Genomic DNA, 17,314 nt, shown 5'->3' with positions numbered 1-17,314 from the left:
CAAAATACATGCTCTAAAGCTGTCAAATTTGTGACTAACATGCAAATCAGTGTGCACCCCTGATGTGACGTGAAAAACGCTCAAAGGTTCATAAGACTCACATATCATGTTGTCCAAGATCATGTCGAACAAACGAAAAATCGAGACGCCGTTTTAAATATAACCGACAAACTGCGGGGAAACGAGCTGCATTAAACAAAAAACATCCTGGCTATTCACGAATGCTTGTATTATGAAAGCAAATTACGGCAAAATCAATAGTAAACTGGAGACTTACTTTAAAGACGCGAGACGTCTCTCGTGTTTCTTTGTATCCGAAAACTCGGTAAAAGCTAATATAAAGCAGCCCGCCATGGCGGCCATACATATGTCTTATACTATAGACATTCAGGCATGATGCGTGATACAGGTCTCGCGATTGGTCGAACTCCCGATCACGTGATCGGGGACAACCAATGGCGGCTCAGCTGTCGGGTATCTATGGTAACATGTGGATCTAGCGAAGGCGCCGAACTAATAAAGTTATATGGAAACATAAAAACAATCAAAGTGTTTGACACGGTTAACAAAAAGGCATGAATAATGTGTGAAAATAAGTCAATGAGCATGATTCAAATGTACAACAATAAAACAAAATACTTGCGTGTTGAAAAGACCATTAGTCTCCACAATCAGGTCCAAGGCAAAAAATAGTGCCAGGAGGGCTTACTATTGAATGCAAGTTATAGATAACACATGAATTCTGTCCGGTCATTAAGACCAAAAGGTTTGTGAGAGTTCAAAAGATAAATCCAACTGTTCTCTCTTTGAAGTAGGAAGCGATTGTTGTCTCGTCCTTCCTGTTTCTCAATCACTTCAAGTACCAAAAACTGTAATTGGGAAATGTTGTTTTGAGCTTCATTGAAGTGCATAGCTATGGATGATTTAGCATTCCGAGTCCTAATGTTGGACTTGTGTTCATTGAGTCTTACTTTGATTTTTCGTTCTGTTTTCCCGACATAAACCTTGCCGCAGGGGCATTTCAGCATGTATATCAGATTTGCCGAATCACAGGTAGCATTGACTCTGAGTTTTATTTTGTGGCCTTTCATAGGATTAGTTATGTAATTGCCTCTCACTATATTGTTGCAGTTCCCGCATTGTAGACAAGGACGAGTTCCACGGTAGGTCATCCGGATCGTCAAAGATTTGTCTGAAATCTGGTTCAGCTTTTAAGATACTCCAATGGTTGCAAATAACCTTCTTAAAGTTCATACTCACAGTAGAGTATTTAGACACTACGGTCATTCTGCTTTCATGTTGCTTGTTTGTAACAAATCCGCTCTATGAATGTTATTCACTTTTTGTGCCGCTTGTTTTACCAAATTCTCTGGGTAACCTCTCTCTCGAAACCTTTCTCCCATTTCTAGTATTTTCTCTTTGGCCTTGTCTGTATCAGATGTAATTCTTTTAGCTTGCATCATTTGGGATAATGGCAAATGGCGTTTGAGTAGCTCCTGATGGAAGCTCTGAAAATGCAGGGTATTGTTCCTATCAGTATTCTTGCGATACATCGCAGTTTCAATCCTCCCTTCTCGTAGGTTAATGCGCACATCTAAAAAGGTGATGGAGTTCTCTGAAATTTCCCATGTGAATTGTATCCTTTCGTCTTTGGTATTGAGATTCGTCAGTGCTTCTTCAAGTGAATCTCTTGTGTTCTTCCATAAAATGAAAACATCGTCAATATAGCGTACGAACATTTTCAGATTGTTCTTCCATTGTGGGTCTGTCAAAATGTTGTGTTCTTCATATGATCTCATAAATAAATTGGCGTATACTGGAGCCGCACAATTGCCCATAGCAGTTCCGACCAGCTGCTGGTACCAGGTGTTCTCGTATTTAAAGTAGCTATGTGTGGGGATGGGAACAGACTCACGGACACCGGAACTGTGGGTAAGGAGGGTTTTATTGTTTTCAACACTCTTTTCCTCTGTATCAGTTTGCGGTAGAACGGTAAGGGAAGCTCTCGATCCGCCTCTGCTCCGGTGGCTCTTTTCTCCGGGTGTCTTCTGGGACTTGTAGTCCGGAGGCTAGGCATGTCGTCTTCCAGGTCAGAGTCCAGATTGGAACATATAAGAAGGGAAAAGGAAAAAGACTCAGTGTGGCGTCCTGCTCCACTCTCAGTGTTTCAGGGGGGGGGGGGGGTTTGTGAGGGAGTCACACGTGCACAACAAACGTTTAGGCTAACGTGGGTGGCAATGCCGTGACGGGGTAGGGTAGTGCAGTGGATACTCAGGTGAATACCTCACTGAGGTTTAGCCCACTTATGTCCCGCCCAGCCCGCAAAGCGTGACCGTACCTGCGAGAGCCACACTTCCCTGGTTGAAGTGTGGCTGGGCGAAGCGCCTTCTCGTTGGCCTCCTGGCTTGTCGCTGCAGTCGTCTAGCCTCCCTCCGGTCTCTCCTCCGTTCTTCTCCTCCTTCGTCTCGATGTTCCTGCCGCTGCCGCTGTTACCCCTCGTCTCCTCCGGTCTTTCTCCTCTGGCCTTGTCTCCCGGCTCTCCTCCGATGTTCTCTTCTCCGCTCATCCTCCTCTCGCCTCCGAACCTCCACTCCTCGCCGTCTCCGAACCTCCACTCCTTGCCGTCACTCTCCACGCCACTCCAAACACCTCCTTTGCCTCCGGGTGATGAACACCCCTGTGTGCGGATCTCGTGGGGTTTTACCAGATTGTCAGGGGCGTGGCTAGCCCCGGGATACGCCCAATTAAAGTAGCAGTGATCCTCAGGGTGATTGTACTCGAGTCCTGGTGTAATCACGTCGTCGACCTTCCAGTTCTCGGGGTGCTGTTTGAAGAAAGGTATAGGGTCAATGCTTCTCGTGTCCCTGTGCGCAGCAACCCCGTCACACACCTCCCCCCTAGGATTCTCCCGATCGGGGAGAGGAAAACGGGACAGGTAGTCAGCATTGGCATTGTCCCTCCCCTTCCTGTGATGCACCTGGAAGGAGAAGGGCTGCAGAGAAAGGAACCATCGCAGAACCCTAGGATTGTTGGAGATGTTGCGGCTCATCCACTGCAGGGGGGCGTGGTCAGTGAACAAGGTGAACGGGTGCCCATCCAAGTAATAGCGTAATTTATCAACGGCCCACTTGATGGCGAGGCACTCTTTCTCGATGGTTGGGTATTTGATCTCCCTGGGGAATAGTTTGCGACTGATGTACAAAATAGGGTGTTCAATCCCTGCGTCTGTCACCTGCGATAACTCTGCTCCTATCCCGCAATCAGAGGCGTCAGTATGAAGGACAAAGGGTTTGGAAAAGTCAGGGAAGACAAGACAGGACTGGTTGTGATTATCTTTTTCAGCGTGTTGAAAGCTGTCCACATCTCGGGGGAGGGTGTTTGTAGGTCTGTAGCCGTCAAGCGTTTTTTTAGGGTGTCTGTGAGTGGGGCTGCGATATTGGAAAAAGAGGGGATGAACCACCGGTAATACCCGACAAGTCCCAGAAATGCTCTCATGTCTTTCGTGGTTTTGGGAAACGGGGTGTCGGCTATGGCTCTCACCTTCTCGATCTGGGGCTCAATGACCCCATGTCCCAGCACGTAGCCCAAGTATTTCACTTTCTGAAACCCTATCCGGGACTTTTTGGGAGTTGATATGTAGTCCGGCCGTTTGTAGCTGAAGTAGGATGGTCTGTAGATGTACTAGATGGCTTTCCCATGTAGGACTGAATATAATGATATCATCAAGATATGCGGAGCTGAAGCGTTGATGGTCTTTCAGGACTTCGTTCATGAGCCTTTGGAAAGTGGCAGGCGCTCCATGCAGTCCGAAAGGCAGGACGTTGAACTCATACAACCCGTCCGGGGTGGCAAAAGCCGTCTTCTTTCTGTCTTCCTCTCGTAGTGGGACCTGCCAATATCCTTTGGTGAGGTCAAGTGTACTGATATAACGGGCTTCTCCGAGTTTTTCGATCAATTCATCGATTCTGGGTATGGGGTAGGCATCGAAGGATGACACCGCGTTTAGGGCTCTGAAGTCCATACAGAACCTACTACTCCCATCAGGCTTGGGTACCATCACGATGGGAGAGGCCCACTCGCTCCGAGAGGGTCGGATGACACCGAGTCGGATCATTTCTTGTACCTCCTTACGTATGGCTTCTCTTTTGGCTGTAGGTATCCGATAAGGACGTTGTTTAATCGTGGTTCCTTCAGGGGTTTCTATCCTGTGTTTCGTCAACGTTGTCTTCCCGGGTAGGTTGGAAAATATCTGGGAAAAGGGAAGAAGGGTCCTCTGTAGGCCCTCCTGTTCGGACTGTACGAGCTCTTCATTGATCTCCAACTCACCCAGGGTAGAGTCGTCGTGTGGTCCAGTAGGGAGGACAAGATGGTTGTTTGTAGGGGGTGCTCCCAACCATTTTTTTAGCAGATTGATGTGGAAGATTTGTGTCTTCCTCCTATCTATCTGCAAGCGGTAAGTGGTTTTTCCTATGGTCTCCGCCACTCGATAGGGCCCTTGCCATGCATTCTGGAATTTTTTCGTGGGGGATGGCAACAACACCAGAGCCCAATCGTCCACGGCGAGCCTTCTCCATCTTTTCCCTTTATCGTAGTGTGCTTTTTGCTTCATCTGGCTGTTTTCTAGGTGGGAATAAGCCAGTTCCCGGATTTTTCCCAATTGGTTCTTCCAAGTTTTGGCTATATTCCAGCAGTGTTTTTACTTCTCCCTGCTGTTCTGCCTCCCATACTTCTTTCGTCATTTCCATTAGGCTTCTTGGCTGTCGTCCGTAAAGCATTTCAAACGACGAACAACCAAGACTGCTTTGTCTTAGGCCTCGAATGACAGAGTGCCAAAGGAAGGAGTGAATCCCAGTCCTTCTCGTTTACTGCGAGCATTTTCTTCAATGTCGACTTCAGAGTCCCGTTGTACCACTCCACCAGTCCGTCCGCCTGGGGATGGTAAACCGAGGTTCGGATCTGGTGGAGGTTCAAGAGCAGGCAGACTTCCTTCATTATTCTGGACATAAAAGGGGTGCCCTGGTCCGTCAGGACTTCTTTTGGGAACCCCACCCTTGAAAACAATTCCATGAACTTGTCAGCAATGGTCTTTGAGGTAGGGGCCTTCAGTGGAAACGCTTCCGGGAACCGTGTGGTGTAATCAACGATTACCAGAGCATACTGGTTTCCTCTTCGCGTTTTGGGGAGAGGGCCGATCAGATCCATGGCCACTCTTTCGAACGGGGTCCCTATTATGGGGAGAGGCTGTAGTGGTACAGCTGGGGGTCTATGCGTATTTTTTCGCTGACACACGTCACAGGTCTGGCAGTGGGTTTTTATGTCCTTGTATATACCTGGCCAATAGAAACATCGTAGCACGTTCTGTGTGGTCTTTTCGCTACCTGTGTGGCCAGCCAACAGGTGTGTGTGTGAGTAGAACATGATCTGTTCTCTGAAACCGGTAGGCACAAGAAGTTGTAGGGGGTCTTCCGGAGCTCCTTGTCTGTACAGTAAGTCATTCCTTATCACAAATCGGGGATATCTGGGGGAGGGGTTGTCTTTGTTCATATGGGCATGCTCCCAGGCGTTAAACAAGGTAGCGTCGTTTGATTGAGCAAACCTAAAGCTAAGGTCACCCTCCCATGGGTCAGGGGAGGTCAGTGCCGAGAGGGCTTAAGGGGGGTTCCCCTTTTGTAAGGTCTTGTTGAACAGGCCAAGGAAATGGGGGGTGTCGGTCCCTATTATAATGTCCTCGGGCAGAGTGTCAAGTACGCCTACTTTCACCACTAAGCTCCTTTCCCCTTCTATCTCGAGGGGTATGTGGGCTACGGGATACTTTTTGACGTCTCCATGGACGCATTTTATGTGGACCACTGTTCCTGGTATAACCTGGTGAGATTTAACAAATCCGCCCTGTACCACTGACTGTTTACAACCAGAATCTAGGAGTGCCCTGATCGTAGCCCCGTTCACCCCTACACTTACGTGATAGGCCCCTCCTAGTTCTGCTGTATACATGATGGCCTTTGGAACATAACCAACATCCATGGGCTCTTCTTGGTTCCTTTTATGGGGGCACAGGCGGGCTATGTGGCCCCAGGAGCCACAGTCAAAGCATTTAGGGCCCCTGTGCGCGGGAGTAGCTGGATTCATATGATGAGGCACAGAAAACCCGGGTGGGGGTCGTGGTTTGCGCTCTATCCGAGGCGCAATCTTGCTGGACCTGTCTGGTTAGCCGGGGTTTATCCGTGGTTGGGCACGGGCAAACGTAGAAGCCATCTCCATGGCTTGGGTGGTGGTCAAGTTGGAGTGCTGTCTCAACCACTTTTGAGTCGCAAAGGGCAGAGCCTCTAGGTACTGCTCTAAGTATATTTTGTCCATAATGTCTTCCTTGCTGCTGGAAGCTGGAGTGAGCCATTTGTCCGCGGCCGACTTCAAACGGAAGAACAGAGTCTTAGGATTCTCGCCCAGGGTACCCTTTTCCTTCCGAAAGCGTACCCGATATGCTTCGCCATCTAGACCCAAGTGGTCTAAGATAACAGTCTTTATGTGGGCATACGGTGTTTGGCCGGAGCTATTGGCCACCTGATATGCTGCCTGGGCTTCGCCAGTTAAGAGTGGGGCTAAAAAGAAAGGCCATTTCTCTAGAGGCCACCCACACGCCATGGCTACCCTCTCGAAGTTGAGTAGGAATGCATCCGGGTCGTCCCCCGCTATGTACTTCTGCAGTGAAATGCCCGATGGGGTAGGATTAGATGATCTGGCTTCCCTTTGAGGAATGCTTGCGGGTCCCTGATCGCTTTCTGAAACCCCTCCAGTTGGGTAGTGACGGACGATCGGAATGTCTCCCTGTCGGCTTGTGCGGAGACGAGCTGCTGCTCCACTGCCCAGCCCAGTCTCTCTTGTCCTTTAATCAATGCTTGAACCAACTCTTCCATCTTTGGTGTACAGACGGCTACTGGATTGCCCGCATTCTCCACCACTTGTGGGGATGGGAACAGACTCACGGACACCGGAACTGTGGGTAAGGAGGGTTTTATTGTTTTCAACACTCTTTTCCTCTGTATCAGTTTACGGTAGAACGGTAAGGGAAGCTCTCGATCCGCCTCTGCTCCGGTGGCTCTTTTCTCCCGGTGTCTTCTGGGACTTGTAGTCCGGAGGCTAGGCACGTCGTCTTCCAGGTCGGAGTCCAGATTGGAACACATAAGAAGGGAAAGGGAAAAAGACTCAGTGTGGCGTCCTGCTCCACTCTCAGTGTTTCAGGGTGGGGGGGGGGGGTTTGTGAGGGAGTCACACGTGCACAACAAACGTTTAGGCTAACGTGGGTGGCAATGTCGTGACGGGGTAGGGTAGTGCAGTGGATACTCAGGTGAATACCTCACGGAGGTTTAGCCCACTTATGTCCCGCCCAGCCCGCAAAGCGTGACCGTACCTGCGAGAGCCACACTTCCCTGGTTGAAGTGTGGCTGGGCGAAGCGCCTTCTCGTTGGCCTCCTGGCTTGTCGCTGCAGTCGTCTAGCCTCCCTCCGGTCTCTCCTCCGTTCTTCTCCTCCTTCGTCTCGATGTTCCTGCCGCTGCCGCTGTTACCCCTCGTCTCCTCCGGTCTTTCTCCTCTGGCCTTGTCTCCCGGCTCTCCTCCGATGTTCTCTTCTCCGCTCGTCCTCCTCTCGCCTCCGAACCTCCACTCCTCGCCGTCTCCGAACCTCCACTCCTGGCCGTCACTCTCCACGCCACTCCAAACACCTCCTTCGCCTCCGGGTGATGAACACCCCTGTGTGCGGATCTCGTGGGGTTTTACCAGATTGTGGGGGGCGTGGCTAGCCCCGGGATACGCCCAATTAAAGTAGCAGTGATCCTCAGGGTGATTGTACTCGAGTCCTGGTGTAATCACGTCGTCGACCTTCCAGTTCTTGGGGTGCTGTTTGAAGAAAGGTATAGGGTCAATGATTCTCGTGTCCCTGTGCGCAGCAACCCCGTCACACTATGGTACAGGGTAAATATTACAAGTTCCATGAGAAAGAGTTGAAGTTGTTGGTCATAATCCGTAGTCCAGATCGCTTCTTCCATGGCCTCGATCCCTGATCCATGAGGGATCGACGTATAGAGCGATTTCATATCAGCTGTACAAAGTATTAGTTGTTCATTGGTATCAATCTATAGCAGGTTTAACTTGGTAAAGAAATTGGTAGTGTCTCTGATATATGTAGTCATTTGCTGTACGGTTGGTTGCATGTATCTGTCAATAAATTGACCTATAGGTTCGTGTATACTATCCTTGGTAGAAACTATAGGTCGAAGAGGTGGATCAAGCTAATTTTTGTGCACTTTAGGCATCATGTAAAATGACGGACTCTTTGGGTGTGTTTTTATTAAGAATCTGCTGGTTGTTTCACTTATCACTCCATCGTCTTTGGCTCTGGTTACCAGCTCTGTGAGTTTAGATAAATATTCGTTGGTCGGATTGTGGTTGAGTGGGACATAAGTGTTAGTATCAGAAATGTGCTCTTCAATCTTCTTGTTATACATAGTAGTGTTCATAATGACCAGGCCACCACCTTTGTCCGCCTTGGTGCAAACAATCTTGTCGTTGTTTGCTAACTTCTTTAGTAGCATCAAATCTTTGTTAGAGACATTCTTATGTCTTTTTTTATCGCATTTTATCTTAAGAAGGTCTTGTTTAACCATGGTTTCAAAGAGATCCAAAGTCTTATGACTCATGGGAGCCATGCAATTGCTCTTAGGTTGCAAACCCTTAAGTTGATCCGGTTCCTGAGACAAGGATTTTGGTGCAACGTTGTCAAAGAAATGGCGTAATCTTAATTTGCGCATGAGTTTAAAAAAACTAACCTCTAGTTCCATGGTATTAGTATGTGATGTGGGGACGAAGGAAGTCCCTTTTTGTAATAGTTTGAGTTCTTGGGTTGATAGTTGATAACCAGAAATATTGATAACTAGTTGTTCTTGACAGTTGTTTTTTTCTTTTCTTTGTTTTTCATGGTGACGCTCCGTGTGTTTGGAGGATCTGTTTCCCCTCCTGGGTCTTCGATTGTTACTGGGCCTTGTTCTAAAAAAGGCACTTCTGATGCGCTCGTTGCTGTCGAGGTCGATGGTGCGACCTCTCTCGTTAGGTTCTCTGAGGCGGTGATCGGCCCTCTCTTGGTCGGTTGATTCCTGGTGGGAGGCGGTTTATTAGACACGTCACTTCCCGATGAGGAGGTATGTGTGTACGGTGTATAGGGGCGGTTTCTGCGTCTTTGTGTGTACACATCTGGCCATGTGTAGACTTCTCCCAATTCGTAATCAAGTGTGTCACGCTTGAATTTGCGGATCTTCCTCTCATTGATATCTTGTGTATGTTTCTGAATCTGATCATTAACGTCTTTTAGTATGGTAGCCAGTTCTTCTGTTGTCATCATTGAGGACAATTCTTCTGTAATCTCTTCCATCTCCTGATTGAGTTCAATGAGAATACCTGAAAGTTTTTCAACGATCAATAAAATCAAGTCTAAAGAGCACTTGTTTAATATGGCATACCATTTATCTTGAAATTTCGGAGAGTTCTTGCATAAAGATGGTTTCAAAGCAATGCACAATCCTCTTGGTATACGCTGTAATTTATGATATCTAATGAGTGTGTTTGCATGTAGCTTCTGGTTGATGTGTCTCTTGGATATGTATAGGAGTTGTTTGATGTTTTGTGCCTTGGTTCTGTTGGAAGATGTTGGGTCTATTTCTTCTTGAATCAACGAATAAATTCTGGAAGCCTCTCCTTCTTGGAAGGCAAAAGTATCTGCCCTTGCTTCTGTGCTCTTTGCAATGTCCTCGTACTGCATTGTGATGGTATTAGTTGTAGTGAAACGTGGGTTAAATGGCGTGCTGTTTATCTCCGTGACAAGACGAGGAGTTACTGACAGTAAAAAGGAGAAGCGCGCAGCTTGGTTTTAGTTGAAAAACTGTTATTAGAAAATGTAATCTTGTAGAATGAAATTTTGGAAATTTTGAGGGTGCCACCTGGGTGGCGTCTCTTGTCAATGGCGTCCATTATAGAAATGCAAATTGTGATTCCAATGAGTCATTGGAAGCATCCACTGGTGCTCCACTCTATTCTTCTGGTATAAGCCAGAATTCACCAAAAAGGTATAATAACAAATGTTTATTTGAATCAAAGAGTCTTATTTATTCATAAGTTCATTGTTATGTAATTCTTATTTTTCTTCACTGTATCTAGATTCCATAAACAACATGTTCTTCAGTCCAATGCATTTCGGGCTAAGGAGCCCTTCATCGGGGACCACGAAGCTAGAAACAAGGCACAGTAACAGAATATTCAATTGTATGTACAATATACATTAAAGCAAAAAAACATGAACATAATGTCAAAATACATGCTCTAAAGCTGTCAAATTCGTGACTAACATGCAAATCAGTGTGCACCCCTGATGTGACGTGAAAAACTCTCAAAGGTTCATAAGACTCACATATCATGTTGTCCAAGATCATGTCGAACAAACGTAAAATCGAGATGTCCGTTTTAAATATAACCGACAAACTGTGGGGAAACGAGCTGCATTAAACAAAAAACATCCTGGCTATTCACGAATGCTTGTATTATGAAAGCAAATTACGGCAAAATCAATAGTAAACTAGAGACTTACTTTAAAGACACGAGGCGTCTCTCGTGTTTCTTTGTATCCGAAAACTCTGTAAAAGCTAATATAAAGCAGCCCGCCATGGCGGCCATACATATGTCTTATACTATAGACATTCAGGCATGATACGTGATACAGGTCTCGAATTGGTTGCACACTGATTTGCATGTTAGTCACGAATTTGACAGCTTTAGAGCATGTATTTTGACATTATGTTCATGTTTTTTTGCTTTAATGTATATTGTACATACAATTGAATATTCTGTTACAGTGCCTTGTTTCTAGCTTTGTGGTCCCCGATGAAGGGCTCCTTAGCCCGAAATGCATTGGACTGAAGAACATGTTGTTTATGGAATCTAGATACAGTGAAGAAAAGTAATAATTACATAACAATGAACTTATGAATAAATAAGACTCTTTGATTCAAATCAACATTTGTTATTATACCTTTTTGGTGAATTCTGGCTTATACCAGAAGAATAGAGTGGAGCGCCAGGGGATGCTTCCAATGACTCATTGGAATCACAATTTGCATTTCTATAACGGACGCCATTGACAAGAGATGCCACCCAGGCGGCACCCTCAAAATTTCCAAAATTTCATTCTACAAGATTAATTTTTCTAATAACAGTTTTTCAACTAAAACCAAGCTGTGCGCTTCTCCTTTTTACTTACTTTAGATTATCCCAGGCCTCAGATTTAAGCTGTCTTAGCCTGCTTTACCTTGCTAGTTTATAAGATTTCCTCAACATACGAAGATGCTCTTTATTTCTAGGTGATATTTTGAGAGCGTTACGAAGATTTGCAGAGGCAACTGAACAATTCTTATCAAACCACCGATGCAGTGTGATATCTCTTGTGGATATCAGGTGTAGCAGCTGTGATTTTAGGTAGTTTATAAGCTTACTGAACGCTTCAGTTACCTGCGTTTGATTTAAGGATGGATCCAGGCAGGTTTTTATATCCTCCTGATTTGCCAAAATAAAGCTCGTAAAAAGAGTGCCCACGTCAACTGTATCCCATTTTAAAATAAAGCCATTATTTCTAGCTAGGGTTGGTTTAGGGACTTTGGTACCATTAGGAATTTTCGAATCCTGCCATAAGGCGCAGGAAAGCATTGCATGATGACTAAATTCTGTAAATTGTGTCTGTAGCTTAGTTAAGCGTGATCTAAGAGTATCAGAGGAGATAGTATAACCTAGCGTGGACAGATATTCAGCTCTGTGAAAAGTAGGGGAAAATTGCCGTGTGTGTGGATCAATTTCATTGTGTAACTCGATTTGCCACTTCATTAAAATACTACTTATAACATTCCCCTAGGCATCATAATGAAAATGGGAATAGAGACATCCCTATGGTCTACGATCCCGCATAAATCCACAGGATCTCGTGTGCATGTCTTTGTGTTAAAATCTCCCAGCCAGATAACTTGTACAGATTTAGGGTGGGACTCCGCTAGGTCCTCTATTAAGCGGTCTAAATGCTGGAGTACCACCTCAGGGTTTTGAAAGTTGTTATTGTAATAGTTCACTAATAGTAAATCCCACATATTGTTCCCTTTAATAACCAAACTGTGAAAGTAAGGGGATGTATTTATAAAACTTAAAAAGTTAAATGCAACCACATTAGATATCAATGTGAGTAAACCTCCCCTAGGCCTACCCCCTGAAGAGGGCAAGGCTGCAGTTTGGAACGACTAACACACATTAATAAAAATTAATGCAATCTCCCAGGTTTCTTGTATACTAATAATCTGAAAATCAGCCAAGGTAGTGAGCCACTCCTTATTATTTTGCTTACTAATGTAGCCTGCTATATTCCAGGACAAAAGAGAGGAAACTAGATTATGTACGCCCGAAGTATGAACCTTGGTAACCTCATGGGAAGTATCTAAGAGATGTAAATCAGTACAACTCCGATGTTCTGGTCCCCTCCTGTGAGGACCGTGTAACACCATTTACCTCAACCCCTTCACTCTCTATTCGGGATAACATCTGGGGTTTCTAGTTATTAACCACTTGTCAATCACAAGAATCCAGGCCTGATAATGGGGCAAACCTATTAGATGTGCAAAGGTTCATGTGATCGTTCAACGAAGGCCTGTTAGCATTTATGAAGCGATCCGGGGCTGTGATTGAGGCCTTTTCATAGTGAGAAGTCTGTGCTTTGTATAAAAAACCCAGGGATGCAGAAAAGATCTTGGTCACTATTTTGGGGGCTAATAGGGGCTGGGAAAGTAAGTCTCCCACAAGTTGTGGGCAATCAAAATTTAAAACGACACAATCGCTCTCGTATACCTTTGGGGGTGGACCAACCCACGGGGTTCTCCTTGCCATTATTAGATGATTCTGAATGAGGTACCCTGGCCTGGTATGATTCGATAACCAATGGCACAATTTGGCCATAAGCTGGATGGTGGATTCTCTTTGTGATGGTCTGAGCACTGGAACATTTACCAAAACTAGGACAAAAGGGCAAGCCACGGGCGGAAGGTCAAGGATTTGATGTTTAAATTCGCTATAATTCTGCATAGATTCACTTTGGGTGTGGTTGGTGTGAGCATGGATGATGTCACTGGACCCCTCCAAAGGCTTGTTAATAACTAATCTGTTCTCACATGCGGACAGAGGAAGAGGGCCTGCAAGGCCGAAAGATGTCTCAATTGAGGTTTCTGCCATTAGGGTAGGAACACCCCCACCTGGCTGTGTACTAGATGCCAAGGTAAGCCAAGATTTACCCACAGCTGGGGACCTTCCAGTCTGGGAATAAGAGATGCTAGCAGTGGGGCGATTATAAGTGGTATGTGGAGGGTGGTTATTAGAAAAGATTGGCTGTATGGGAGCTCTGCTGGAATTTAATAGCTCATGAAGTTTCAGTTCAATACTGTCCATACACCACAACATAGGACTTAACATAAAAGATAATCTAGTGCAAATGTCCTCAAGAAGGGCCAAGGACCGCGACAGTTCAAGATTGTCTACTCCAGGCTCTGCGCTAATTTGTAAAGTTGTTGATTTCCTTGGTTTTTTTAGTTTGGAGGAGGGAGGTTCTTTATGAAGTCCTTTCTTCCTCTTGTCGCTTGTGGTCAATAAGGAGATAGGCTTCTCTATGATGGGGTGGTTCAGAGGAAAGGGAGTGTCATTAGCGGGTGCCGGTGCAATTGATGGCGAATTACTCACTCAACGACACCCTGACTCACAATGTTAACATTAGGCTCAGTGTCTATAGTGGTAAGCAAACGTTCAGACCAATCGTGAGCACCATCCCCCAAAGACAGCCTTCGCTCCGCCAAGGCGATCTCAACAGAAATTGCTTTAGTCGCTTCAGTTAGAAACAAGTCAATGGTGGATATGGTTAACCCTAGGGTAGATGTAGTGATTATCTTCTTCTTAACCATCCTGATCCAAGATTCAGACAGCGCAGGGCAGGTGTCAGAGGTTAGAGAGGTTGCCCAGTCCAGCCTCTTCCGGGCGTCCCAGCTCGCGTCCCGCACCAAGGGCAGTGATGCGCTTTTATGAGTGTGGCCAGGAAACAGAAAGCAGTGGCAGGGGGAGATTGGAGTTGTAGTCCTCTCTCCAGCGGTGCTTGGTGGTGCATGGCTCTCGCCTCAGCTTGCAGGCAGATACAGGTAAATGTCGGGCCGTGGCACTCTTTTATGCGCATGTCCAGTAAACAGGAAGCAAAGGCAGAGGGAGATGTAGTCCTTTCCCCAACAGTGCCTGGTAGTGCATGGCTCTCCCCTCGGCTGGCAGGCAGGTACAGGTAAATGCGGGGCCGCGTTGCTCTTGTATGCGCGTGTCCAGGAAACTGGATACAGTTGCAGGGAGGATGGGAGTTGTAGTCCTCCCCAGCAGTGCTTGGTGGTGCACAGCTCTCCACTCGGCTGGCAGGCAGATACAGGTAAATGCAGGGCTGCAACACCCCACGAGTTGCCTCTTACTGGAGAGTTTTGCGATGTCGAAGAAAATCTTGCAAAGCCATGGTGAGGCCATCCTCGGAGGTGTATGCTCCCTGGGCATTATGAAGGTGAAACTCAGTTGCATAGAAAAAACAAGTGTGATACCAGGAAAAAAATACCAATCTTTGCACCACTCTTGAGTCACTAAATATTCAAGAGGGACTCAAGCAGCCATTTTAAGTACTAGAATCAGGAATTGACCGGCATTTTGAGGTTGAGATTCAAATCACTTCTGACTCGAGAACTTCATAACACTTGAATAGCTTCTGACTCAATAGTTTCTTGCTGATTAAAAAAAAGGCAAACTCGTTAACAAGTGTGTAAATACAAGCAAAGGTAGTAGGCGAGGGCTAGAGCATGGCTGCAGGCCAGGCCCTACATCCAAGACCCCCAGCGCATGGCCTAAGTAGGTGTGCAGCTTTTGAGTGTTATCTGAAGGCAAGAGATAGGGTGCTGGGTCTTGACCCTATGTCAAACCACCACAGTGCACAGACAAAGGTCATGTACAGTGGGGATGGCTGATGGTAGAAGGTTGGGCTGAGGGTCAGACTCCAAGCCAGGCCCTCCACCTAACCCCCGCTGTAGAGAGCTGAAGGTCGTGCACCAACGAGGGGGTTGGGCAAAGGGTCTGGCAGCAGTCCAGGCCTCGTGACAAAACCGGACTGCACACTGCAGAAGGTGGTGAGATGCAGGGGCTGGCCGCCCAGTACTTCCTAAAAACCCAATGAATTTCAGTGCAAAAAGACAAAAAAAACACAGATAAGGTTGCACAAGCCATTAAAATCTGACACTTCCCATAGTACACAACACACGCCATAACGTGCACCAGCACCAAACCCCATGCACAAAACACCAATTGGCACGCGCACACACACATACATCTAGACGCTTCATTTTATAGAATAGAATATCAAAGTGATTCCTGGAAGCTACTTAACTTCCTTCAGAAACAGCTATATAGCAGCAACAATCCAATCCAACAACATCTCATAAAAGCGATACATGCAAGATGGATTATCTAATATTCCAAGGTTATAAAAGCTTGTGAGAAATATTATGCAGGTGTCAGCTCTAATGCATAAGCAAATTCCGGGTACAGGGGCATATGAGGTCAGGAACTATGATAAATGTGGGATACAGTAGGGATATGAACTACAATTTAGAAGAAACATTATTGTATAACATCTGCGATGGCTTTGCTTTATTTAATTTGGACAAACTTGCATTTGGTGCAGCAAAAAGTGGTGTATGTGATTCACTGGGCACCTGCTCCTCAAATGGCTAAATTGTCATTGATTGACTCTGATCTCCGTTGGGCCTCTGAGCAAGTTCAGTGTGCCCTCAGTCTTCTATTGTGCGACTGTGGGAGAGGTATTTAGTTTCGGTGAGAAGTTTTTTGTCTGTAAGTATTTTGTACTTGGCGAGAAGCTGATCAAAAAAATCTCTAACTGCACTGCTTCATTTTATGGGTAGCTACAAATTAAAGGTTTTGTAATCCAAAGTATCAAAGGTGAACAAAAAACAGACTCTGAATTTGTTTGCCCAAGCTAAATTGAAATGGTATGTACCCTAGGATAAGGTTTGTTTCAAGAAAAGTAGTTGTTTCTGAAGTATTATTAATTATATACGTGAAATTGATGGTTTGTGTTGTCACTTTTTCCCATTCCCTTGTCATCTTTCTGATGTATCTTTTTTTGTGTCACGCTTAACATTCAATTGTATAGTCTATAAATTATATGTGATTATTCACCTTTTCTTATGGTATATGAAGATTGTTTCTTTTTCACTGGTTAAAAGCCTGTTGCTTCCAATTCTCAATAGCTGTGAATAAAGTCTATGAAAAGTGATTGTTGTGTAGTTGCTTTCTAAATTCTTATAATGATGTGAGACCTGGTTCCGGGTGACAGAGGTAGTAATTGGATTTCAAATGGGAAAAGTTGAGTAATTTACACTTATGTTCTGAAATCATCATACAACCGGAGCCCAAAGTGGGTTGGTAATTATTCATTAGCAATAGGCTCTCGGGCTAGCAAGGTAGACTTAAAATGAGGGCTAAAAAATTAAGGACACTTTAATTGAATGTAATATTCCTCAATAAGATAACTATTGTGGGGTTTCTACAAAAACCTTCCGTGAGTTCAAAGCCTGCAAATGGCAAAAAAGGAATATTTTGAAGCTGTAGAGTGTTTTGCTATGTACAACATTTCTTTAAAGACATAAACGTCTTTGGAACTAATAAAAGTTGTTTGGGAATAATTATTACTTGCGAATAGGAGGGGTGTGAACTGTGCTTAATTTTGAACCCAAAAAAACAAAAGAATGCTGGTGCCCGATGCTCAGCAGCCCACACAGCCAGCAATTATACGTTGGCACGCCAAATACTAAGGCTGGTAGCTTAAGTCCACCTCAGGCCGCCTTAATCCACTACCAGACACTACCTGCCCTTTTATCTCACACTTACAAGTTCCTGCTTTCTCCCTTTTGGTTATTCTTTGCCTTCCTCCATCTTTCCGTGTTGTTTGTTCTTCCATCTCTTGCTCTATGGAAATGTCTGATGCAGAAATATAAGTGCCGGCCTCCAATAATAAGTGCTGGTGCAGAGCTTCAGAAGAAAGGCTTGAAGACCTTGGTATAACATTCGCGATTCTATGACACAAATGTGCAAGTATCTGTCCTTTTCCCCACAAAGGCAAGTATCTGCTGAATGTTAGTTAACCATTATCTAGTCATA

General features: G+C 45.5%; 1 protein-coding gene across 3 annotated transcripts in view; it reads right to left on the bottom strand.

Moving 5' to 3' along the window:
* Nucleotides 1-17,314, bottom strand: part of KAT14 (lysine acetyltransferase 14) — a 532,685-nt gene that overhangs the window by 335,131 nt on the left and 180,240 nt on the right. The window lies entirely within an intron of this gene.

This window comes from Lissotriton helveticus, chromosome 6 (genome assembly GCF_964261635.1).
Source record: "Lissotriton helveticus chromosome 6, aLisHel1.1, whole genome shotgun sequence".
NCBI lineage: Eukaryota > Metazoa > Chordata > Amphibia > Caudata > Salamandridae > Lissotriton > Lissotriton helveticus.
This window is presented reverse-complemented; position numbering and strand designations above follow the sequence as displayed.